A 25,900-nucleotide genomic window follows, 5' to 3' on the forward strand; every position below is an offset into this window, starting at 1 on the left:
ATGTGGGGCTTCAGATTTCCGTACTCCTTGCCTGGTGGGAGCTGTGAGAGGACAGCACGGCCTGGAGGGCGGGGATCTTTGATGGGAGACGTCACCTTCTTGAGGCAGCTGTAGATATTACTGATGGTGGAGAGCTGTGTCGTGATGTATGGGACCGAGTGCACAGCTGCAGCTCCTTGTGTTCCTGCAGGTTGGAATTGCATTGCCAGACCATGATGCAATCAGCAGGACACAAGTCCCTGGTGTCGCAGACAGTGAGGCTAGTTGTCAGGATTTACATGGAGGAGGCCTCAATCCGCTGAAGATAGGCAAATAGAGCTTAGTTCGGATAAGTGTGAGGTGTTGAATTTCAGCAAGGCAAATGAGGGCAGGACTTTCACAGTGAACGGCAGATATCTGGGGACCGTTGTAGAACAGATGGACCCAGGTACAGGTACATGGTTCCTGAGGGTAGATGGAGGCGAAGAAGGTGTTCGACACGCTGGCCTTCATCAGTCAGGTCACTGAGTGTAGGAGTGAGGCATTATGTCGCAGTTGTACAAGATATTGGTGAGGACATACTTAAGATTATGAGGACACTCAGTCCTCGTTTATTGTCATTTAGAAATGCATGCATTAAGAAATGATACAATGTTCCTCCAGTATGATATCACAAAAACACAGGACAGACCAAGACTAAAACTGAAAAAAACCACACAATTATAACATATAGTTACAACAGTGCAAAGCAATACCGTAATTTGATAAAGAGCAGACCATGGGCACGGTAAAAAAAAGTCTCGAAGTCCCGATAGCCCCAACATCTTGGAGTATTGTGTTCAGTTTTGGTCGCCTTGCTGTTGGAAAGAATGCAGAGGAGATTTGCGAGAATTTTGCTGGGATGAAAGGGGCTGGGTAATGGAGCGAGCTGGGCAGCTGGAACTTTATTCCTTGGAGTGTGGGAAACCAAGGGGTAACCTTATAGAGATGTATAAAATCACAAGGGGCATTAACAGGGTTAATGCAGTCATTTCCCAGGAGTTTGGGACTCTGGGAAAAGGTGACAGGTTTCAGCTGAGGGGGAGGGAATGAATACGATTGTGAAGGTCAACTTCTGCACCCAAAGGGTGGTCTATATATGGAATACATATATATATTGCCAGAGGAAGTGGTTGGGGCAGGGACATTAATGACTTTTAAAAGGTACTTAGACAGGAATGTGGAGAAGAAAGGCTTAGAAGGACGCAGGCAAAGTGTGGGAAAATGAGACCAGTTACCCCTTGTTTAGTGTACTGATCTCCCCCTGCGAGACACCGGTTAGAGTATAGATCTTCCCCTGAGAGAGACGGACAGAGAGACACCGGTCAGTGTACAGATCTCCCTCTGGGAGAGAGTGACAGAGAGACACCGGTCAGTGTACAGAACTCCCTCTGAGAGAGAGGGACTGAGAGACACCAGTCAGTGTACAGATCTCCCCCTGAGAGAGGGGGATTGAGAGACACCGGTCAGTGTACAGATCTCCCCCTGAGAGAGGGGGATTGAGAGACACCGGTCAGTGTACAGATCTCCCACTGAGAGAGAGGGACTGAGAGACACCGGTCAGTGTACAGATCTCCCCCAGAGAGAGGGGGATTGAGAGACACCCATCAGTGTACAGATCTCCCCCCGCCCCACCCCCGAGAGGGAGGGACTGAGACACCGGTCAGTATTCTGATCTCCCTCTGAGAGACACTGGTCATCCATTTTAAGATGTCACAGGTGAAGCACAGTGACGACTTGCTGGCAGCAAACACAACTACTTTATTACCGACACTTTTTCTGGTAAACAATCACTGCAACCAATAGCCTGTAACGTCCTGTTTGAGGTTGAGATATTGAACCCCTGTATGACTGCCATTTGTGCAGTTTGACTTGAAGTTTCAAAGGGCAGTTACGCTGTGGCCAAATTGAAGAGGCAGGGCCTGGGCCTGAGAGTTGGACATGAGTTGATGTTTGGCATTGCTGGAGTGGACTTGAAGACAAATCAAAGTGATAGGGCTGGTGCGAGGCAGAGTTGAGGAGGTGTGGCTCAGGCCGGGGAGCCGGGAACAAGCCAGTGTTTGGCCTGTTGAAGCACCAGGCCAGATTGGGTACAGTCTAAATTAAGTCAGGCCTGAGAGTGTACCAAAACGATTGGGCCCTGGTTAGGAGCAAGAAGTTACCTGAGGTTTGGCCGATTTAAGTGCTGGGCCAACTTGAAAATGTCGGGGTGTCAGGGCTGGAGCAGAGGGTTGGGCTTGTTCAGCTTGGTGCTCACGAGGTTTACTCACCTTTGCGCTCAGCTGAGGCTGCGGCCTGCAACTGGATCAGTTGCCGTGATGACTAGCTTCACTGGCTTTGGACTCACTTTCCTGAACTTCCGTTCTGAATGTTATTTGCTAACTTCTATTGTTTGCATAATTTGTTTTTGTTTTGGGAGTTTGACAGTCTTTTTTTAAAATGTGTTCTATTGAATTATTTTGTTTTGTGGCTGTCTGTAAGGAGATGAATTTCAAGGTATATAGTATACATGCTTAGTACAGGATCTGTAAACTGAAAACATCAGGAACAGTAAACTGTAGACAAACTATGAAAATGCAGATATAAATAGCAATAAATAATGAACATAAAATAACAGCATAACAGATTCCTTAAATGAGTGAAGGTATCCTCTTTTGTTCAAGAGCCTGATGGTTCCGGGGCGGTAATTGTTCTTGAACCTGTGGTGTGAGTCCTGAGGGTCTTGAAACTTCCACCAGATGGCAGCAGTGAGAAGGGAGCATGGTCTGGGTGGTGAGGATCTTTGACGATGCTTTTCCACGGCAACATTTCTTGTGGATGTGCTCAATGGTGGGGAGGGTTTTACCCGTGATGTACTGGGCTGAATCCATTACCTTTTGTAGGATTTTCTGCTCAAAGGCATTGGTGTTCCCAAACGAGGCCATAATGCAGCCAGCCAGCACACTTTCCACCACACATCTACAGAAGTTTGCCAAGGTTTCAATGACACGCCAAACCTCCTCAGACTCTTGAGGAAGTAAAGGCGCTGTTGTGCTTTCTTCACAATTATATTTATATGTTGGGTCCAGAGCAGGTCCTCTGAGATGGTGACACCCAGGAATGTAGAGTTACTGACCCTCTCCCCTCTGGTGATTACTGGCTCATGGTCCTCTGGTTTCCCTCTCCTGAAGACTACAATCAGTTCCTTAGTCTTATTGACATTGAGTGAGAGGTTGTTGTTATTACACCACTCAGTCAAGTTTTCAATCTCCCTCCTGTCTGCGGATTCACACCACCTTTGATAGGGCCCACAACAGTGGTGTTATCAGCAAACTCGTATATGGTGTTGGAGCTGTACTTAGCCACACAGTCATGGGTGTAAAGTGAGTAGAGCAGGGGGTTAAGCACACAGCTCTGTGGTGTTCTTGTGCTGATGGAGATTGTGAAGGAGATGTTGTTGTCAATCTGAACTGACTGAGGTCTACAAGTGAGGAAATCAAGGATCCAATTGCACAAGGGGGTAGGGAGGCCCAGGTCTTCGAATTTATTGATTAGTTTTGGGGATGATGGTGTTAAATGCTGAGCTGTAATCGATAAAGAGCATCCTGATGTATGCACCTTTACTGTCCAGATGTTCCAGGGTTGTGTGAAGAGTCAATGAGATAGCATCTGCTATGACCTGTTGCTTCAGTAGGTGAACTGGAGCAGATCCAAGTGGCCACTCAGACAGGAGCTGATATGCTTCAACACCAGCCTCTCAAAACACTTCATCAGTGTGGATGTAAGTGCCACTGGGTGATGGTCATTCAGACAGGTTACCACGCTCTTCTTGGGTGCCAGTACGATTGAAGCCTGTTTGAAGCAGGTGGGTGCCACACACTGCCGTGCAAGGGATTGAGGATATCTGTGACTACACCAGCCAGCTGGTCGGCACAGGACACCAGTACTCGGCCAGGTTCTCCTTCCAGACCAGGTGCTTTCCTTGTATTCACTCTCTTGAAGACAGCCCACACGTCATCCTCAGATACTGAGACCAAAGGATCATGGGGAGACATGGGAGTGTGGGATGGCTCCTCCTTGTTCTGGTGATCAAAGCGAACACTGAAGACATTGAGCTCATCTGGAAGCAAAGCTCTGCTCTCCCCATGTCACAGATTTAACTTTGTAGGAGGTTATTGCATTCAAACCCTGCCACAGCTGTCGAGCATCCCTTGATTCCAGTCTAGTCCAGAATCTCCACTTCACCCGAGAGATGGCTTTCCAGAGATCATACCTGCACCCCTTGTAGCATTCTTCACCTCCAAACTTAAATGCCTCTGATCTGGCCCTCAGCAAATTCCAGATTTCATTGTTCATCCAGGACTTCTGATTGGGGAAACCCCTGAACCCCGATTTCGTGGGGACATCCTCATCCACAGCTGTTTTAATAAAGTCTGTAACGACCCTGTTGTAGTCATTCAGGATCTCAGAGGAGTTCTTGAACACGGCCCAGTCCACCGACTCAAGACAATCCTGTAACTATTCCTCAGCCTTCCATGGCCACCTCTTAGTTGTCTTGATCTCTGGAGCCTTGCTCTATAGGCTCTGCCTGTATGCAGGTAGTAGGATCTGACTTGCCAAAATGCGGCCTCGAGAAGGAACAACAGGCTTTCCTTATCGTAGTGCAGCAGTGGTCTAGTGTGATGGGACCTCTGATGCAACACATTACGTGTTGGTGATAATTGTGCAGGGTTTTCTTCAAACAGGCCTGGTGAAAGCTGCTGACTATAATTTGAAATGTGTCGAGATGGGCTGTTTCTTGTTTACAGACAGCATCGAGCAGTTTCATGAGTGCTTGCTTATTGTCAGCCGTTGGTGGTATATAAACTGTGATCAGGACCACAGATGAGAACTCTCGAGGCAAGTAAAATGGTCGATATTTAATTGTTAGTTGTTTAAAGTCAGGGGAACGAGAAGCTGACATAACCCCAACATCCGTGTACCAATAGGGTACACCACCACCTCTATCCTTGCAAGAACTTGAGGTTTGGTCCATTCCGAAAATCGTAAAACCTTTCGGTCAGATAACTGCGATCGGCTTGTTTGCCAAGTCTCAATGCAAGAAACAATTGCGATTTGCCTCATCTGTCTCCTCCCGAGAAAGAAGAACTGAAAGATACCAGGCATGATTGTGATGTGTGCCTCAGGATCTGAATGGGGCTACACCCTCTCTTGCTCTCTTGCTGTCTCACCTGACCTCCCCCAGGAGAGGAGGGTGGTGAGAGGAGCATTTGCAATTGAAACACTCAAGCGTCTGTTGTTCTCGACACTGTGTTGAGCCGACCACATCCTGCCACCCACAAACACATGCACACCTCCACCCACCCCCCCAAGGACTTACGAAAAACTGAGAACAGAGGGAGGGAGGAGGGGTTGGGACAGCAGGTGGCGAAAGGCAAGCACTGAGTCCGGACGTCCGCAAGACGAGCGGAGCCTGAGGTGTAGGCCGGAACGGGCCACGGGCCTCGTGAGGGCAGGCTGGAGACAGAGAGGGCAGGTGGGGGACAGCAGGGAGTGGTGGGGAAGTGAGGGAGCGGTCGGGGCAGAGGGGTAGATGAATCTTAGTCCCCAGCTGGGGTTGGGACTGGGGGAGGGCAGAGCAAGAGCAGAACTGGGGGGGCGAGAGAGAGATGTAAGAACCTTCCTGTTTGCTGCCACTCCCTTCCCCCTTCTTCCCCTCTCCTTCTCCCTTCTTCCCCTCTCCTTCTCCCCCTCCCTCCCTCCCTCCCTCTCCCCACCCTCTCTCCCCCTCCCTCCCTCCCTCTCCCCCACCCTCTCTTCCCCCACCCTCTCTCCCCCTCCCTCCCTCTCCCCCACCCTCTCTCCCCCCACCTTCTCTCCCCCTTCTTCCCCTCTCCTTCTTCCCCTCTCCCTCTCCCCCTCTCTCCCTCTCCCCCACCCTCTCTCCCCACCACCTCTCTCTCCTCTCTCAACCACCTCCTTCACCCCAAGAGTGGTCCATATATGGATCGAGCTGCCAGAGGAGGGTAACGTTAACAAGCATTCGAAGGTAAATGGGTAAGAAAGATTGACATGAATCGGGCTGGTTTGGATGTGAATCTGGGTCAGTACAGAGCAGCTCAACTGAAGGAGCTGCTGCTGTGTGACAGTGAGAATTCATGGCCTGTCTCTCAGGGGCAACCCTCAAGCCAGCGTCCTGAGGACAGGGAAGACAGAGGGAGAGGGAGGGGGGAGACAGGAGAGGGAGGGGCAGGGGGAGAGTGAGAGTGAGAGGGGAGATCACTAATAGCTCTCCCTTCCAACTTACCGCAGCTCGATGGAGACTCTGGGTTTCGGGCTGCTGGGGCTCTTGTGGATGTGGGTCATTTCCGTGACACTGTTTCTCTGCACCAGCTGTCCGAATGCACACAAAGGTGAGTGTGAATATTACAACCACACCATCCCGTTACACTCCCGGGGTCAAACACAGAGTGGATCTCCCTCCACACTGTCCCATCACACACTCCCGGGGTCAAACACAGAGTGGATCTCCCTCCACACCGTCCCATCACACACTCCCGGGGTCAAATACAGAGTGGATCTCCCTCCACACTGTCCTATCACACACTCCCGGGGTCAGACACAGAGTGAATCTCCCTCCATACCGTCCCATCACACACTCCCGGGGTCAGACACAGAGTGAAGCTCCCTCCACACCGTCCCATCACACACTCCCGGGGTCAGACACAGAGTGGATCTCCCTCCACACTGTCCCATCACACACTCCCGGGGTCAAACACAGAGTGGATCTACCTCCACACTGTCCTATCACACACTCCCGGGGTCAGACACAGAGTGAATCTCCCTCCACACCGTCCCATCACACACTCCCGGGGTCAGACGCAGAGTGAATATCCCTCCACACCGTCCCATCACACACTCCCAGGGTCAGACGCAGAGTGAATCTCCCTCCACACCGTCCCATCACACACTCCCGGGGTCAAATACAGAGTGGATCTCCCTCCACACTGTCCTATCACACACTCCCGGGGTCAGACACAGAGTGAATCTCCCTCCATACCGTCCCATCACACACTCCCGGGGTCAGACACAGAGTGAAGCTCCCTCCACACCGTCCCATCACACACTCCCGGGGTCAGACACAGAGTGGATCTCCCTCCACACTGTCCCATCACACACTCCCGGGGTCAAACACAGAGTGGATCTCCCTCCACACTGTCCCATCACACACTCCCAGGGTCAGACGCAGAGTGAATCTCCCTCCACACTGTCCCATCACACACTCCCGGGGTCAGACACAGAGTGAATCTCCCTCCACACCGTCCCATCACACACTCCCGGGGTCAAACACAGAGTGAATCTCCCTCCACACCGTCCCATCACACACTCCCGGGGTCAGACACAGAGTGAATCTCCCTCCACACCGTCCCATCACACACTCCCGGGGTCAGACACAGAGTGAAGCTCCCTCCACAAGATCAGAGACAACAGTATGTACCAGCCCAGATGGGGAGATGGTGTGTGGGACTCTGCTCTGAATTATTTTTGGTTTTGTGATTTTCAGGCAGTGCCCAGAACCAGAAAAAGAGAGTGCTGAGGTGAGTGAAGTCTTTGTCTGTCCCTGTGACCCCACCCTCCCCTGTACCCCTCCCTGTCTCTGTCACCCCTCCCTCCCCACCTCCCCACCTCCATCCCCTTTTCACTCCCCTACATCCCTCCCCATCTCCTTCACCCCCTCGCTCCCCTACACTCCTACCCATCACCTTCACCTCCTCCGTCCCCTGCACCTCCCTGTCTCCATTAACCCCTCCATCCCCGTCACCCCTCACCGATTCTGTGACCCGCTCTCTCACCTATGCCCCTCGCCATTTCTGTAATCACTTCTGTTCCCTACTCTTCTCTGTCTCTGTCACCCCTCCCTACTCTGCAACCCTCCACGTCTCTGTGACAACTCCCTCCCCTTCACCCCTCCCTGTCCATGTGACTCCCTCCCTCTCCATCTCCATGACCCTCCTCTGTGCTCCCTGGTCTCTTGCCTCCTGTATCCACCGATTCTTGCTGGTCTCCTCAGCAGTAAGGGCTCACCTCTTGTGTCCTCAGGGAGACAGAGTCAGCAGAACTGAGGACGCAATGCACTCAGACGCCACCTTCTCAGACTGCTGAAGGTACGTCTCCATATTCCCACTGGTTTCCATCTCCACTTTCCCCTGGGTCAGGCCCACCTCGGGAGCACAGCGCACGCACGTTTCCCCCGGGTCAGCCTCGGGAGCACAGCGCACGCACGTTTCCCCTGGCTCAGGCCTACCTCGGGAGCACAGCGCACGCACGTTTCCCCCGGGTCAGCCTCGGGAGCACAGCGCACGCACGTTTCCCCTGGGTCAGGCCTACCTCGGGAGCACAGCGCACGCACGTTTCCCCCGGGTCAGCCTCGGGAGCACAGCGCACGTACGTTTCCCCTGGGTCAGGCCTACCTCGGGAGCACAGCGCACGCACGTTTCCCCTGGGTCAAGCCTACGTCGGGAGCACAGCGCATGCACGTTTCCCCCGGGTCAGCCTCGGGAGCACAGCGCACGCACGTTTCCCCTGGGTCAGGCCCACCTCGGGAGCACAGCGCACGCACGTTTCCCCTGGGTCAAGCCTACATCGGGAGCACAGCGCATGCACGTTTCCCCTGGGTCAGGCCCACCTCGGGAGCACAGCGCACACACGTTTCCCCTGGGTCAGGCCTACCTCGGGAGCACAACGCATGCACGTTTCCCCTGGGTCAGGCCCACCTCGGGAGCACAGCGCACACACGTTTCCCCTGGGTCAGGCCTACCTCGGGAGCACAACGCATGCACGTTTCCCCTGGGTCAGGCCTACCTCGGGAGCACAGCACATTTCGAATCTCTGTGTAACCTGGATTAGACCCAGCAGGAGCATCGTGTACAGTTCCTGTCTCCACATCCCTCTGTGTCAAACCCACATGGGGGAAATCCATGCATGGTTCCTGTCTCTGCATCTCTGTGTCTGACCCCAGGAGTGTGTGATGAGACGATGTGGAGGTAGATTCACTATGTGTCTGATCTGGGTGTGTGTGATGGGACAGTGTGGAGGGAGATTCACTCTGTGTCTGACCCTGGGAGTGTGTGATGGGTTGGTGTGGAGGGAGATTCACTCTGTGTCTGACCCCGGGAGTGTGTGATGGGGTGGTGTGGAGGGAGAGTCACTCTGTGTCTGATCCCAGGAGTGTGTGATGGGACAGTGTAGAGGGAGCTTCACTCTGTGTGTGACCACGGGATTGTGTGATGGGATGGTGTAGAGGGAGATTCACTCTGTGTCTGACCCGGGGGTGTGTGATGGGACGGTGTGGAGGGAGCTTCACTCTGTGTCTGACCCCGGGAGTGTGTGATGTGACGGTGTGGAGGGAGCTTCACTCTGTGTCTGACCCTGGGAGTGTGTGATGGGACGGTGTAGAGGGAGATTCACTCTGTGTCTGACCCAGGGGTGTGTGATGGGACGGTGTAGAGGGAGATTCACTCTGTGTCTGACCCGGGGGTGTGTGATGGGACGGTGTGGAGGGAGCTTCACTCTGTGTCTGACCCCGGGAGTGTGTGATGGGGTGGTGTGGAGGGAGAGTCACTCTGTGTCTGATCCCAGGAGTGTGTGATGGGACAGTGTAGAGGGAGCTTCACTCTGTGTGTGACCACGGGATTGTGTGATGGGATGGTGTAGAGGGAGATTCACTCTGTGTCTGACCCGGGGGTGTGTGATGGGACGGTGTGGAGGGAGCTTCACTCTGTGTCTGACCCCGGGAGTGTGTGATGTGACGGTGTGGAGGGAGCTTCACTCTGTGTCTGACCCTGGGAGTGTGTGATGGGACGGTGTAGAGGGAGATTCACTCTGTGTCTGACCCAGGGGTGTGTGATGGGACGGTGTAGAGGGAGATTCACTCTGTGTCTGACCCGGGGGTGTGTGATGGGACGGTGTGGAGGGAGCTTCACTCTGTGTCTGACCCGGGGGTATGTGATGGGACGGTGTGGAGGGAGCTTTACTCTGTGTCTGACCCGGGGGTATGTGATGGGACGGTGTGGAGGGATCTTCACTCTGTGTCTGACCCCGGGAGTGTGTGATGGGATGGTGTGGAGGGAGATTCACTCTGTGTCTGACCCTGGGAGTGTGTGATGGGACAGTGCAGAGGGGGACAGGGTGTCTGGGGAAGGTCTGGCAATGGATTTTATGCTGACGTGGGCTGTTTGTTTGTTCTAACTCAAAATCTTGGTTCCTTTCAGGGGAAAATGACAGTGGAGGAAGTTATGTTAACCTACGTGAGTAAGTCTCGAAAATCGGGGGGGGCAGAGGATACAGGATGTGTTCAGGGTCAGCTCTGACCATTCAGAGAATCTGTTCTCGGACTGGATTGATGGAGAGCCTCAGTCCCATTTCATAGCCTGGTGTTGCTGCCAGGCATTTTGTAACTGTTGGCCATTTTAATGTCAATCTCAGACGGCTTGGAAATAATTTGACGAACCGGGCAGCGTGATTAATTTGGTGACTGACAAGGGAAATTGGATTAGTTTGGGGACTGACACAGGCCAGTGGGATTAGTTTGGGGACTGACACAGGCCAGTGGGATTAGTTTGGAGACTGACACAGGGCAGGGGGATTAGATTGTCCACTGACAGGAGACATTGGGATTAGATTGGGGACTGACACGGGCCCATGGGATTAGTTTGGGGATGACAGGAGGCAGTGAAATTAGTTTGAGGACTGACTTGGGGCAGTGGGATTAGTTTCAGGACTGACTTGGGGCAGTGGGATTAGTTTGGGGACTGACACAGGGCAGTGGGATAAGATTGAAGACTGACACAGGGCAGTGGGATTAGTTTGTGGACTGATATGGGTCAGTGGGATTAGTTTGGGGATGACAGGAGGCAGTGATATTAGTTTGGGGACAGACACGAGGTAGTGGGATTAGTTTGGGGACTGACAGGAGACAGTGGGATTAGTTTGGGGACTGACACGGGCCCATGGGATTAGTTTGGAGATGACAGGAGGCAGTGAAATTAGTTTGAAGACTGACTTGGGGCAGTGGGATTAGTTTGAAGACTGATTTGGGGCAGTGGGATTAGTTTGAGGACTGACTTAGGGCAGTGGGATTAGTTTGGGGACTGACACAGGGCAGTGGGATAAGATTGAAGACTGACTTGGGGGGGAGTGGGATTAGTTTGGGGACTGACAGGAGAAAGTGGGATTAGTTTGGGGAATGACAGGAGACAGTCGGATTAGTTTGGGGACTAACATGGGCCCATGGGATTAGTTTGGGAACTGACACAGGGCAGTGGGATTAGTTTAGGGACTGACAGCAGGCTGTGGGATTAGTTTGGGGACTGACAGGAGGCAGTAGGATTATTTTGGAGACTGACAGAAGGTAGTGCGATCAGTTTGGGGACGGACATGGGGCAGTGGGATTAGTTTTGGGACAGCCAGGAGGCAGTGGGATTAGTTTGGGGCTGATATAGGGCAGTGGTAGTAGATTGAGGACTGACAGGAGGCAGTGGGATTAGTTTGGACTGACAGGAGGCAGTGGGATTAGTTTGGGGACTGACAGGAGCCAATGGATTAGTTTGGGGACTGACAGGAGGCAGTGGGATTAGTTTGGGGACTGACTGGAGGCAGTGGAATTAGATTGAGGACTGAAAGGAGGCTGTGGGATTAGTTTGGGAACTAACACGGGGCAGTGGAATTCGTTCGGGACTGACAGGAGGCAGTGGGATTAGTTTGGGGACTGATAGGAGGCAGTGGGAATAGTTTGGGGTCTGGCACAGGGCAGTGGGATTAGATTGGGGACTGATTTGGGGCAGTGGGATTAGTCTGGGGACTGACAGGATGCAATGGGATTAGCTTGGGGTCTGACAGGAGGCAGTTGGATTAGTTTGGTGTCTGGCACAGGGCAGTTGGATTAGATTGCGGATGACATGGGACAGTGGGATTAGTTTAGGGACTGACAGGAGGCAGTGGGATTAGTTTCGGGACTGACAGGAGGCAGTGGGATTAGTTTGGGGACTGACAGGAGACAGTGGGATTAGTTTGGGGACTGATAGGAGGTAGTGGGAATATTTTGGGGTCTGGCACAGGCTGTTGGATTAGATTGAGGACTGAATTGGGGCAGTGGGATTGGTTTGGGGACTGACAGGAGTCAGTGGGATTAGTTTGGAGACTGACAGGAGGCAGAGGGATTAGTCTGGGGACTGACTGGAGTCAGTGGAATTAGTTTGGGACTGACAGGAGGCAGTGGGATTAGTTTGGGGACTGACAGGAGGCAGTCGGATTAGTTTGGGGTCTGGCACAGGGTAGTGGGATCAGATTGAGGACTGACATGGGGCAGTGGGAATATTTTGGGGACTGACAGGAGGCAGTGGGATTAGTTTGGGGACTGACAGGAAGCAGAGGGATTAGTTTGGGGACCGACAGGAGGCAGTGGGATTAGTTTGGGACTCACAGGAAACAGTGGGATTAGTTTGGGGACTGACAGGATGCAGTGGGATTAGTTTGGGACTGACAGGAGGCTGTGTGATTAGTTTGGGACTGACAGGAGGCAGTGGGATTAGTTTGGTGTCTGGCACAGGACAGTGGGATTAGATTGAGGACTTATTTGGGGAAGAGGGATTAGTTTGGTGACTGACAGGAGGCCATGGGATTAGTTTGGGGACTGCACAGGGCGGTGGGATTAGTTTGGGGACTGACAGGAGGCAGTGGGAGTAGTTTGGGGACTGACAGGAGGCAGTGGGATTAGTTTCGAGACTGACAGGAGGCAGTGGGATTAGTTTGGGCACTGACGCGGGGCAGTGCGATTAGTTTGGGGACTGACAGGAGGCATTGCGATTAGTTTGGGGACTGATAGGAGACAGTGGGATTAGTTTGGGGACTGACAGGAGGCAGGGGGATTAGTTTGGGACTGTCAGGAGGCAGTGGGATTAGTTTGGGACTGACAGGAGGCTGTGTGATTAGTTTGGGACTGACAGGAGGCAGTGGGATTAGTTTGGTATCTGGCACAGGACAGTGGGATTAGATTGAGGACTGATTTGGGGAAGAGGGATTAGTTTGGTGACTGACAGGAGGCAGTGGGATTAGTTTGGGGACTGCACAGGGCAGTGGGATTAGTTTGGGGACTGACAGGAGGCAGTGGGATTAGTTTGGGGACTGGCAGGAGGCAGAGGGATTATTTTGGGGAGTGACAGGTGGCAGAGGGATTAGTTCGGGGAGTGACAGGAGGCAGAGGGATTAGTTTGGGGAGTGACAGGAGGCAGAGGGATTAGTTTGGGGACTGATAGGAGGCAGTGGAATTAGATTGAGGACTGACATGAGGCTGTGGGATCTCTTTAGGGACTGACAGGAGACAGTTGGATCATGTTGGAGACTGACAGGGTAAAGTGGGATTAGTTTGGCAACTGACAGGAGACAGTGGGATTAGTTTGGGGACTGACAGGAGGCAGTGGGATTAGTTTGGGACTGACAGGAGGGAGTGGGATTAGTTTGGGGACTGATAGGAGACAGTGGGATTAGTTTGGGACTGACAGGAGGTAGTGGGATTAGTTTGGGGCTGACAGGAGGCTGTGGGATTAGTTTGGGATCTGACAGGAGGCAGTAGGATTATTTTGGAGACTGACAGAAGGTAGTGCGATCAGTTTGGGGACAGACATGGGTCAGTGGGATTAGTTTGTGGACTGACAGGAGGCAGTGGGATTAGTTTAGGGACTGACAGGAGGCAGTGTGATTCGTTTGGGGACTGACATGGGGTAGTGGGATCAGTTTGGGGACTGACACGGGCCAGTTGAATCAGGTCGGGGACTGACAGGAGGCAGCGGGATTAGTTTGGGGACTGACACGGGGCAGTGGAATTAGTTTGGGGACTGAGAGGAGGCAGTGGGATTACTTTGGGGTCTGGCACAGGGCAGTCGGTTAGATAGAGGACTGACATGGGGCAGTGGGATTAGTTTGGGGACTGATAGGAGACAGTGGAATTTGTTTGGCGACTGACAGGAGGCAGTGGAATTAGATTGAGGACTGACAGGAGGCAGTGGGATTAGTTTGGGGACTGACAGGAGGAAGTGTGATTAGATTGAGGATTGATTTGAGGCTGTGGGATTAGTTTGGGGACTGACAGGAGGCAGTGGGAGTAGTTTGGGGACTGACAGGAGGCAGTGGGATTAGTTTGGGTACTGACAGGAGGCAGTGGGATTAGTTTGGGGAATGACAGGAGGCTGTGGGATTCGTTTGGAGACTGACAGGAGGAAATGGGATTATTTTGTGGACTGACAGAAGGTAGTGCGATCAGTTTGGGGACTGACATGGGGCAGTGGGATTAGTTTGTGGACTGACAGGAGGCAGTGGGATTAGTTTGGGGACTGACAGGAGGCAGTGGGATTGGTTTGGGGTCTGACAGGAGACAGTGGGATGAGTTTGGGGACTGACACTGGGCAGTTGAATCAGTTCTGGGACTGAGAGGAGGCAGTGGGATTAGTTTGGGGACAGACACGGGGCAGTGGGTTAGATAGAGGACTGACATGGGGCAGTGGGATTAGTTTGGGGACTGACAGGAGGCAGTGGGATTAGTTTTGGGACTGACAGGAGGCAGTGGGATTAGTTTGGGGCTGATATAAGGCAGTGGTAGTTGATTGAGGACTGACAGGAGGCAGTGGGATTAGTTTTGGGACTGCCAGGAGGCAGTGGGATTAGTTTGGGGACTGACAGGAGACAATGGATTAGTTTGGGGACTGACAGGAGGCAGTGGGATTAGTTTGGGGATTGACTGGAGGTAGTGGAATTAGATTGAGGACTGAAAGGAGGCAGTGGGATTAGTTTGGGAACTGAAACGGGGCGGTGGAATTCGTTCGGGACTGACAGGAGGCAGTGGGATTAGTTTGGGGTCTGACAGAAGGCAGTGGGATTAGTTTGGAACTGACAGGAGGCAGTGGGATTAGTTAGGGGACTGACAGGAGGAAGTGGGATTAGATTGAGGACTGATTTGAGGCTGTGGGATTAGTTTGGACACTGACAGGAGGCAGTGGGGTTAGTTTGGGGACAGACAGGAGGCAGTGGGATTAGTTTGGGTACTGACAGGAGGCAGTGGGATTAGTTTGGGGACTGACATGAGGCTGTGGGATTAGTTTGGGGACTGACAGGAGGAAGTGGGATTATTTTGGGGACTGACAGAAGGTAGTGCGATCAGTTGGGGACTGACATGGGGCAGTGGGATTAGTTTGTGGCCTGACAGGAGGCAGTGGGATTAGTTTGGGGTCTGACAGGAGACAGTGGGATGAGTTTGGGGACTGACACTGGGCAGTTGAATCAGTTCCTGGACTGGCAGGAGGTAGTGGGATTAGTTGGGCACTGACACGGGGCAGTGGGTTAGATAGAGGACTGACATAGGGCACATGGATTAGTTTGGGGACTGACAGGGGGCAGTGGGATTAGTTTTGGGAATGACAGGAGGCAGTGGGATTAGTTTGGGGCTGATATAGGGCAGTGGTAGTAGATTGAGGTTTGACAGGAGGCAGTGGGATTAGTTTTGGGACTGCCAGGAGGCACTGGGATTAGTTTGGGGCTGATATAGGGCAGTGGTAGTAGATTGAGGACTGACAGGAGCCAATGGATTAGTTTGGGGACTGACAGGAGCCAATGGATTAGTTTGGGGACTGACAGGAGGCAGTGGGATTAGTTTGGGGACTGACTGGAGGCAGTGGAATTAGATTGAGGACTGAAAGGAGGCTGTGGGATTAGTTTGGGAACTAACACGGGGCAGTGGAATTCGTTCGGGACTGACAGGAGGCAGTGGGATTCGTTTGGGGACTGACAGAAGGCAGTGGGATTAGTTTGGGGTCTGGCACAGGGCAGTGGGATTAGATTGGGGACTGATTTGGGGCAGTGGGATTAGTCTGGGGACTGACAGGATGCAATGGGATTAGCTTGGGGTCTGACAGGAGGCAGTTGGATTAGTTTGGTGTCTGGCACAGGGCAGTTGGATTAGATTGCGGATGACATGGGACAGTGGGATTAGTTTAGGGACTGACAGGAGGCAGTGGGATTAGTTTCGGGACTGACAGGAGGCAGTGGGATTAGTTTGGGGACTGACAGGAGACAGTGGGATTAGTTTGGGGACTGATAGGAGGTAGTGGGAATATTTTGGGGTCTGGCACAGGCTGTTGGATTAGATTGAGGACTGAATTGGGGCAGTGGGATTGGTTTGGGGACTGACAGGAGTCAGTGGGATTAGTTTGGAGACTGACAGGAGGCAGAGGGATTAGTCTGGGGACTGACTGGAGTCAGTGGAATTAGTTTGGGGACTGACAGGAGGCAGTGGGATTAGTTTGGGGACTGATAGGAGGCAGTGGGATTATTTTGGGGTCTGGCACAGGGTAGTGGGATCAGATTGAGGACTGACATGGGGCAGTGGGATTAGTTTGGGGACTGACAGGAGGCAGTCGGATTAGTTTGGGGACTGACAGGAAGCAGAGGGATTAGTTTGGGGACCGACAGGAGGCAGTGGGATTAGTTTGAGACTCACAGGAAACAGTGGGATTAGTTTGGGGACTGACAGGATGCAGTGGGATTAGTTTGGGACTGACAGGAGGCTGTGTGATTAGTTTGGGACTGACAGGAGGCAGTGGGATTAGTTTGGGGACTGACATGAGGCTGTGGGATTAGTTTGGGGACTGACAGGAGGAAGTGGGATTATTTTGGGGACTGACAGAAGGTAGTGCGATCAGTTGGGGACTGACATGGGGCAGTGGGATTAGTTTGTGGCCTGACAGGAGGCAGTGGGATTAGTTTGGGGTCTGACAGGAGACAGTGGGATGAGTTTGGGGACTGACACTGGGCAGTTGAATCAGTTCCTGGACTGGCAGGAGGTAGTGGGATTAGTTGGGCACTGACACGGGGCAGTGGGTTAGATAGAGGACTGACATAGGGCACATGGATTAGTTTGGGGACTGACAGGGGGCAGTGGAATTAGTTTTGGGAATGACAGGAGGCAGTGGGATTAGTTTGGGGCTGATATAGGGCAGTGGTAGTAGATTGAGGTTTGACAGGAGGCAGTGGGATTAGTTTTGGGACTGCCAGGAGGCACTGGGATTAGTTTGGGGCTGATATAGGGCAGTGGTAGTAGATTGAGGACTGACAGGAGCCAATGGATTAGTTTGGGGACTGACAGGAGCCAATGGATTAGTTTGGGGACTGACTGGAGGCAGTGGAATTAGATTGAGGACTGAAAGGAGGCTGTGGGATTAGTTTGGGAACTGACACGGGGCAGTGGAATTCGTTCGGGACTGACAGGAGGCAGTGGGATTAGTTTGGGGACTGACAGAAGGCAGTGGGATTAGTTTGGGGTCTGGCACAGGGCAGTGGGATTAGATTGGGGACTGATTTGGGGCAGTGGAATTAGTCTGGGGACTGACAGGATGCAATGGGATTAGCTTGGGGTCTGACAGGAGGAGGTTGGATTAGTTTGGTGTCTGGCACAGGGCAGTTGGATTAGATTGCGGAATGACATGGGACAGTGGGATTAGTTTGGGGACTGACAGGAGGCAGTGGGATTAGTTTCGGGACTGACAGGAGGCAGTGGTATTAGTTTGGGGACTGACAGGAGACAGTGGGATTAGTTTGGGGACTGAGAGGAGGAAGTGGGAATATTTTGGGGTCTGGCACAGGCTGTTGGATTAGATTGAGGACTGAATTGGGGCAGTGGGATTAGTTTGGGGACTGACAGGATTTAGTGGGATTAGTTTGGAGACTGACAGGAGGCAGAGGGATTAGTCTGGGGACTGACTGGAGTCAGTGGAATTAGTTTGGGACTGACAGGAGGCAGTGGGATTAGTTTGGGGACTGACAGGAGGCAGTCGGATTAGTTTGGGGTCTGGCACAGGGTAGTGGGATCAGATTGAGGACTGACATGGGGCAGTGGGATTAGTTTGGGGACTGACAGGAGGCAGTCGGATTAGTTTGGGGACTGCACAGGAGCAGTGGGATTAGTTTGGGTACTGACAGGAGGCAGTGGGATTAGTTTGAGACTCACAGGAAACAGTGGGATTAGTTTGGGGACTGACAGGATGCAGTGGGATTAGTTTGGGACTGACAGGAGGCTGTGTGATTAGTTTGGGACTGACAGGAGGCAGTGGGATTAGTTTGGTGTCTGGCACAGGACAGTGGGATTAGATTGAGGACTTATTTGGGGAAGAGGGATTAGTTTGGTGACTGACAGGAGGCCATGGGATTAGTTTGGGGACTGCACAGGGCGGTGGGATTAGTTTGGGGACTGACAGGAGGCAGTGGGAGTAGTTTGGGGACTGACAGGAGGCAGTGGGATTAGTTTCGGGACTGACAGGAGGCAGTGGGATTAGTTTGGGCACTGACGCGGGGCAGTGCGATTAGTTTGGGGACTGACAGGAGGCAGTGGGATTAGTTTGGTATCTGGCACATACCAGTGGGATTAGATTGAGGACTGATTTGGGGAAGAGGGATTAGTTTGGTGACTGACAGGAGGCAGTGGGATTAGTTTGGGGACTGCAACAGGGCAGTGGGATTAGTTTGGGGACTGACAGGAGGCAGTGGGATTAGTTTGGGGACTGGCAGGAGGCAGAGGGATTAGTTTGGGGAGTGACAGGTGGCAGAGGGATTAGTTCGGGGAGTGACAGGAGGCAGAGGGATTAGTTTGGGGAGTGACAGGAGGCAGAGGGATTAGTTTGGGGACTGATAGGAGGCAGTGGAATTAGATTGAGGACTGACATGAGGCTGTGGGATCTGTTTGGGGACTGACAGGAGACAGTTGGATCAGGTTGGAGACTGACAGGGTAAAGTGGGATTAGTTTGGCAACTGACAGGAGACAGTGGGATTAGTTTGGGGACTGACAGGAGGCAGTGGGATTAGTTTGGGACTGACAGGAGGGAGTGGGATTAGTTTGGGGACTGATAGGAGACAGTGGGATTAGTTTGGGACTGACAGGAGGTAGTGTGATTCGTTTGGGAACTGACATGGGGTAGTGGGATCAGTTTGGGGACTGACACGGGCCAGTTGAATCAGGTCGGGGACTGACAGGAGGCAGCGGGATTAGTTTGGGGACTGACACGGGGCAGTGGAATTAGTTTGGGGACTGAGAGGAAGCAGTGGGATTATTTTTGGGTCTGGCACAGGGCAGTCGGTTAGATAGAGGACTGACATGGGGCAGTGGGATTAGTTTGGGGACTGATAGGAGACAGTGGAATTTGTTTGGCGACTGACAGGAGGCAGTGGAATTAGATTGAGGACTGACAGGAGGCAGTGGGATTAGTTTGGGGACTGACAGGAGGAAGTGGGATTAGATTGAGGACTGATTTGAGGCTGTGGGATTAGTTTGGGGACTGACAGGAGGCAGTGGGATTAGTTTGGGGACTGACAGGAGGCAGTGGGATTAGTTTGGGTACTGACAGGAGGCAGTGGGATTAGTTTGGGGACTGACAGGAGGCTGTGGGATTAGTTTGGGGACTGACAGGAGGAAATGGGATTATTTTGTGGACTGACAGAAGGTAGTGCGATCAGTTTGGGGACTGACATGGGGCAGTGGGATTAGTTTGTGGACTGACAGGAGGCAGTGGGATTAGTTTGGGGACTGACAGGAGGCAGTGGGATTGGTTTGGGGTCTGACAGGAGACAGTGGGATGAGTTTGGGGACTGACACTGGGCAGTTGAATCAGTTCTGGGACTGAGAGGAGGCAGTGGGATTAGTTTTGGGACTGACAGGAGGCAGTGGGATTAGTTTGGGGCTGATATAAGGCAGTGGTAGTAGATTGAGGACTGACAGGAGGCAGTGGGATTAGTTTTGGGACTGCCAGGAGGCAGTGGGATTAGTTTGGGGACTGACAGGAGACAGTGGGATTAGTTTGGGGACTGACAGGAGGCAGTGGGATTAGTTTGGGGACTGACTGGAGGCAGTGGAATTAGATTGAGGACTGAAAGGAGGCAGTGGGATTAGTTTGGGAACTGAAACGGGGCGGTGGAATTCGTTCGGGACTGACAGGAGGCAGTGGGATTAGTTTGGGGTCTGACAGAAGGCAGTGGGATTAGTTTGGAACTGACAGGAGGCAGTGGGATTAGTTTGGGGTCTGGCACAGGGCAGTGGGATTAGATTGGGGACTGATTTGGGGCAGTGGGATTAGTCTGGGGACTGACAGGATGCAATGGGATTAGCTTGGGGTCTGACAGGAGGCAGTTGGATTAGTTTGGTGTCTGGCACAGGGCAGTTGGATTAGATTGTGGAATGACATGGGACAGTGGGATTAGTTTGGGGACTGACAGGAGGCAGTGGGATTAGTTTCGGGACTGACAGGAGGCAGTGGGATTAGTTTGGGGACTGACAGGAGGCAGAGGGATTAGTTTGGGGACTGATAGGAGACAGTGGAATTAGTTTGGCGACTGACAGGAGGCAGTGGAATTAGATTGAGGACTGACAGGAGGCAGTGGGATTAGTTAGGGGACTGACAGGAGGAAGTGGGATTAGATTGAGGACTGAAAGGAGGCAGTGGGATTAGTTTGGGAACTGACACGGGGCAGTGGAATTCGTTCGGGACTGACAGGAGGCAGTGGGATTAGTTTGGGGACTGACAGGAGGCAGTGGGATTAGTTTAGGGTCTGGCTCAGGGCAGTGGGATTAGATTGGGGACTGATTTGGGGCAGTGTGATTAGTCTGGGGACTGACAGGATGCAATGGGATTAGCTTGGGGTCTGACAGGAGGCAGTTGGATTAGTTTGGTGTCTGGCACAGGGCAGTTGGATTAGATTGCGGAATGACATGGGACAGTGGGATTAGTTTGGGGACTGACAGGAGGCAGTGGGATTAGTTTCGGGACTGACAGGAGGCAGTGGGATTAGTTTGGGGACTGACAGGAGGCAGTGGGATTAGTTTGGGGACTGATAGGAGGCAGTGGGAATATTTTGGGGTCTGGCACAGGCTGTTGGATTAGATTGAAGACAGAATTGGGGCAGTGGGATTAGTTTGGGGACTGACAGGAGGCAGTGGGATTAGTTTGGGGACTGACAGGAGGCAGTGGGATTAGTTTGGGGACTGACTGGAGTCAGTGGAATTAGTTTGGGGACTGACAGGAGGCAGTGGGATTAGTTTGGGGACTGACAGGAGGCAGTGGGATTATTTTGGGGTCTGGCACAGGGTAGTGGGATCAGATTGAGGACTGACATGGGGCAGTGGGATTAGTTTGGGGACTGACAGGAGGCAGTGGGATTAGTTTGGGGACTGACAGGAGGCAGAGGGATTAGTTTGGGGACTGACAGGAGGCAGTGGGATTAGTTTGGGGACTGACAGGAGGCAGTGGGATTAGTTTGGGGACTGACAGGAGGCAGTGGGATTAGTTTGGGGACTGACAGGAGGCTGTGGGATTAGTTTGGGGACTAACAGGAGGAAGTGGGATTATTTTGGGGACAGACAGAAGGTAGTGCGATCAGTTTGGGGACTGACATGGGGCAGTGGGATTAGTTTGTGGACTGACAGGAGGCAGTGGGATTAGTTTGGGGACTGACAGGAGGCAGTGGGATTGGTTTGTGGTCTGACAGGAGACAGTGGGATGAGTTTGGGGACTGACACTGTGCAGTTGAATCAGTTCCGGGACTGGCAGGAGGCAGTGGGATTAGTTTGGGGACTGACACGGGGCAGTGGAATTAGATTGAGGACTGAAAGGAGGCAGAGGGATTAGTTTGGGGACTGACAGGAGGCTGTGGGATCAGTTTGGGGACTGACAGGAGACAGTTGGATCAGGTTGGGGACTGACAAGGTGAAGGGGGATTAGTTTGGGGACTGACTGGAGTCAGTGGAATTAGATTGAGGATTGACAGGAGGCAGTGGGATTAGTTTGGGGACTGACAGGAGGCTGTGGGATCAGTTTGGGGACTGACAGGAGACAGTTGGATCAGGTTGGGGACTGACAAGGTGAAGGGGGATTAGTTTGGGGACTGACTGGAGTCAGTGGAATTAGATTGAGGATTGACAGGAGGCAGTGGGATTAGTTTGGGGACTGACAGGAGGAAATGGGATTACTTTGGGGACTGACAGAAGGTAGTGCGATCAGTTTGGGGACTGACATGGGGCAGTGGGATTAGTTTGGGGATTGACAGGGGGCAGTGGGATTGGTTTGGGGTCTGACAGGAGGCAGTGGGATTAGTTTGGGGACTGACACGGGGCAGTGGGTTAGATAGAGGACTGACATGGGGCAGTGGGATTAGTTTGGGGACTGACAGGAGGCAGTGGGATTAGTTTTGGGACTGCCAGGAGGCAGTAGGATTAGTTTGGGGCTGATATAGGGCAGTGGTAGTAGATTGAGGACTGACAGGAGGCAGTGGGATTAGTTTGGGGTCTACCAGGAGCCAATGGATTAGTTTGGGGACTGACAGGAGGCAGTGGGATTAGTTTGGGGACTGACTGGAGGCAATGGACTTAGATTGAGGACTGAAAGGAGGCAGTAGTATTAGTTTGGGAACTGAAACGGGGCGGTGGAATTCGTTCGTGACTGACAGGAGGCAGTGAGATTAGTTTGGGGACTGATAGGAGACAGTGGAATTATTTTGGTGACTGACAGGAGGCAGTGGAATTAGATTGAGGACTAACAGGAGGCAGTGGGATTAGTTTGGGGACTGACAGGAGGCAGTGGGATTAGTTTGGGTATTGACTAGAGGCAGTGGGATTAGTTTGGGGACTGACAGGAGGCTGTGGGATTAGTTTGGGGACTGACAGGAGGAAGTGGGATTATTTTGGGGACAGACAGAAGGTAGTGCGATCAGTTTGCAGACTGACATGGGGCAGTGGGATTAGTTTGTGGACTGACAGGAGGCAGTGGGATTAGTTTGGGGACTGACAGGAGGCAGTGGGATTGGTTTGTGGTCTGACAGGAGACAGTGGGATGAGTTTGGGGACTGACACTGTGCAGTTGAATCAGTTCCGGGACTGGCAGGAGGCAGTGGGATTAGTTTGTGGACTGACACGGGGCAGTGGAATTAGATTGAGGACTGAAAGGAGGCAGTTGGATTAGTTTGGGAACTGACACGGGGCAGTGGAATTCATTCGGGACTGACAGGGGGCAGTGGGATTAGTTTGGGGACTGACTGAAGGCAGTAGGATTAGTTTGGAACTGACAGGAGGCAGTGGGATTAGTTTGGGGTCTGGCACAGGCCAGTGGGATTAGATTGGGGACTGATTTGGGGCAGTGGGATTAGTTTGGGGACTGACAGGAGGCAGTGGGATTAGTTTGGGGACTGACAGGAGGCAGTGGGTTTAGTTTGGGGACTGACAGGAGGCAATGGGTTAAGTTTGGGGACTGACAGGAGGCAGTGGGATTAGTTTGGGGACTGAATGGAGGCAGTGGGATCAGTTTGGGGACTGACACGGGGCAGTTGAATTAGGTCTGGGACTAACACTACGCATTGGGATTAGATTGAGGACTGACACGGGGCTGTGAGATTAGATTCAGGACTGACATGGGGCAGTGGAATTAGTTTGGGGACTGAAACGAGGTAGTGGGATTAGTTTGAGGACTGACAGGAGCCAGTGGGATTAGTTTGGGGACTGACAGGAGGCAGTGGGATTAGTTTGGGGACTGACAGGAGGCAGTGGGATTAGTTTGGGGACTGACAGGAGGCTGTGGGATCAGTTTGGGGACTGACAGGAGACAGTTGGATCAGGTTGGGGACTGACAGGGTCAAGTGGGATTAGTTTGGGGACTGACTGGAGTCAGTGGAATTAGATTGAGGATTGACAGGAGGCAGTGGGATTAGTTTGGGGACTGACAGGAGGAAATGGGATTATTTTGGGGACTGAAAGAAGGTAGTGCGATCAGTTTGGGGACTGACATGGGGCAGTGGGATAAGTTTGGGGACTGACAGGAGGCAGTGGGATTGGTTTGGGGTCTGACAGGAGGCAGTGGGATTAGTTTGGGGACTGACACGGGGCAGTGGTTTAGATAGAGGACTGACATGGGGCAGTGGGATTAGTTTGGGGACTGACAGGAGGCAGTGGGATTAGTTTTGGGACTGCCAGGAGGCAGTGGGATTTGTTTGGGGCTGATATAGGACAGTGGTAGTAGATTGAGGACTGACAGCAGGCAGTGGGATTAGTTTGGGGACTGACTGGAGGCAGTGGACTTAGATTGAGGACTGAAAGGAGGCAGTAGTATTAGTTTGGGAACTGAAACGGGGCGGTGGAATTCATTCGGGACTGACAGGAGGCAGTGGGATTAGTTTGGGGTCTGACAGAAGGCAGTGGGATTAGTTTGGAACTGACAGGAGGCAGTGGGATTAGTTTGGGGTCTGGCACAGGGCAGTGGGATTAGATTGGGGACTGATTTGGGGCAGTGGGATTAGTCTGGGGACTGACAGGATGCAATGGGATTAGCTTGGGGTCTGACAGGAGGCAGTTGCATTAGTTTTTTGTCTGGCACAGGGCAGTTGGATTAGATTGCGGAATGACATGGGACAGTGGGATTAGTTTGGGGACCGACAGGAGGCAGTGGGATTAGTTTCGGGACTGACAGGAGGCAGTGGGATTAGTTTGGGGACTGACAGAAGGAAGTGGGATTAGATTGAGGACTGATTTGAGGCTGTGGGATTAGTTTGGGTACTGACAGGAGGCAGTAGGATTAGTTTGGGGACTGACAGGAGGTTGTGGGATTAGTTTGGGGACTGACAGGAGGAAGTGGGATTATTTTGGGGACTGACAGAAGGTAGTGCGCTCAGTTTGGGGACTGACATGGGGCAGTGGGATTAGTTTGTGGACTGACAGGAGGCAGTGGGATTAGTTTGGGGACTGACAGAAGGCAGTGGGATTAGTTTGGAACTGACAGGAGGCAGTGGGATTAGTTTGGGGTCTGGCACAGGGCAGTGGGATTAGATTGGGGACTGAGTTGGGGCAGTGGGATTAGTTTGGGGACTGCAGAGGGCAGTGGGATTAGTTTGGGGACTGACAGGAGGCAGTGGGTTTAGTTTGGGGACTGACAGGAGGCAATGGGTTTAGTTTGGGGACTGACAGGAGGCAGTGGGATTAGTTTGGGGACTGAATGGAGGCAGTGGGATTAGTTTGGGGACTGACAGGAGGCAGTGGGATCAATTTGGGGACTGATACGGGGCAGTTGAATTAGTTCTGGGACTAACACGACGCAGTGGGATTAGATTGAGGAGTTACACGGGGCTGTGAGATTAGATTCAGGACTGATATGAGGCAGTGGAATTAGTTTGGGGACTGACACGAGGTAGTGGGATTAGTTTGAGGACTGACAGGAGCCAGTGGGATTAGTTTCCGGACTGACAGGAGCCAGTGGGATTAGTTTGGGGACTGACAGGAGGCAGTCGGATTAGTTTGGGGACTGCACAGGGCAGTGGGATTAGTTCGGGTACTGACAGGAGGCAGTGGGAATATTTTGGGGACTGACAGGAGGCAGTGGGATTAGTTTGGGGACTGACAGGAGGCAGAGGGATTAGTTTGGGGACTGACAGGAGGCTGTGGGATCAGTTTGGAGTCTGACAGGAGACAGTTGGATCAGGTTGGGGACTGACAGGGTCAAGTGGGATTAGTTTGGGGACTGACTGGAGTCAGTGGAATTAGTTTGTGGACTGACAGGAGGCAGTGGGATTAGTTTGGGGACTGACAGGAGGCAGTGGGATTAGTTTGGGGACTGACAGGAGACAGTGGGATTAGTTTGGGGACTGACACTGGGCAGTTGAATCAGTTCCGGGACTGACAGGAGGCAGTGGGATTAGTTTGGGGACTGACAAGGGGCTGTGAGATTAGATTCAGGACTGACATGGGGCAGTGGAATTAGTTTGGGGACTGACAGGAGGCAGTGGGATTAGTTTGGGGACTGACAGGAGGCAGTGGGATTAGTTTGGGGACTGACA

This window comes from Mobula hypostoma, chromosome 11 (genome assembly GCF_963921235.1).
Source record: "Mobula hypostoma chromosome 11, sMobHyp1.1, whole genome shotgun sequence".
NCBI classification, from domain to species: Eukaryota; Metazoa; Chordata; class Chondrichthyes; order Myliobatiformes; family Myliobatidae; genus Mobula; species Mobula hypostoma.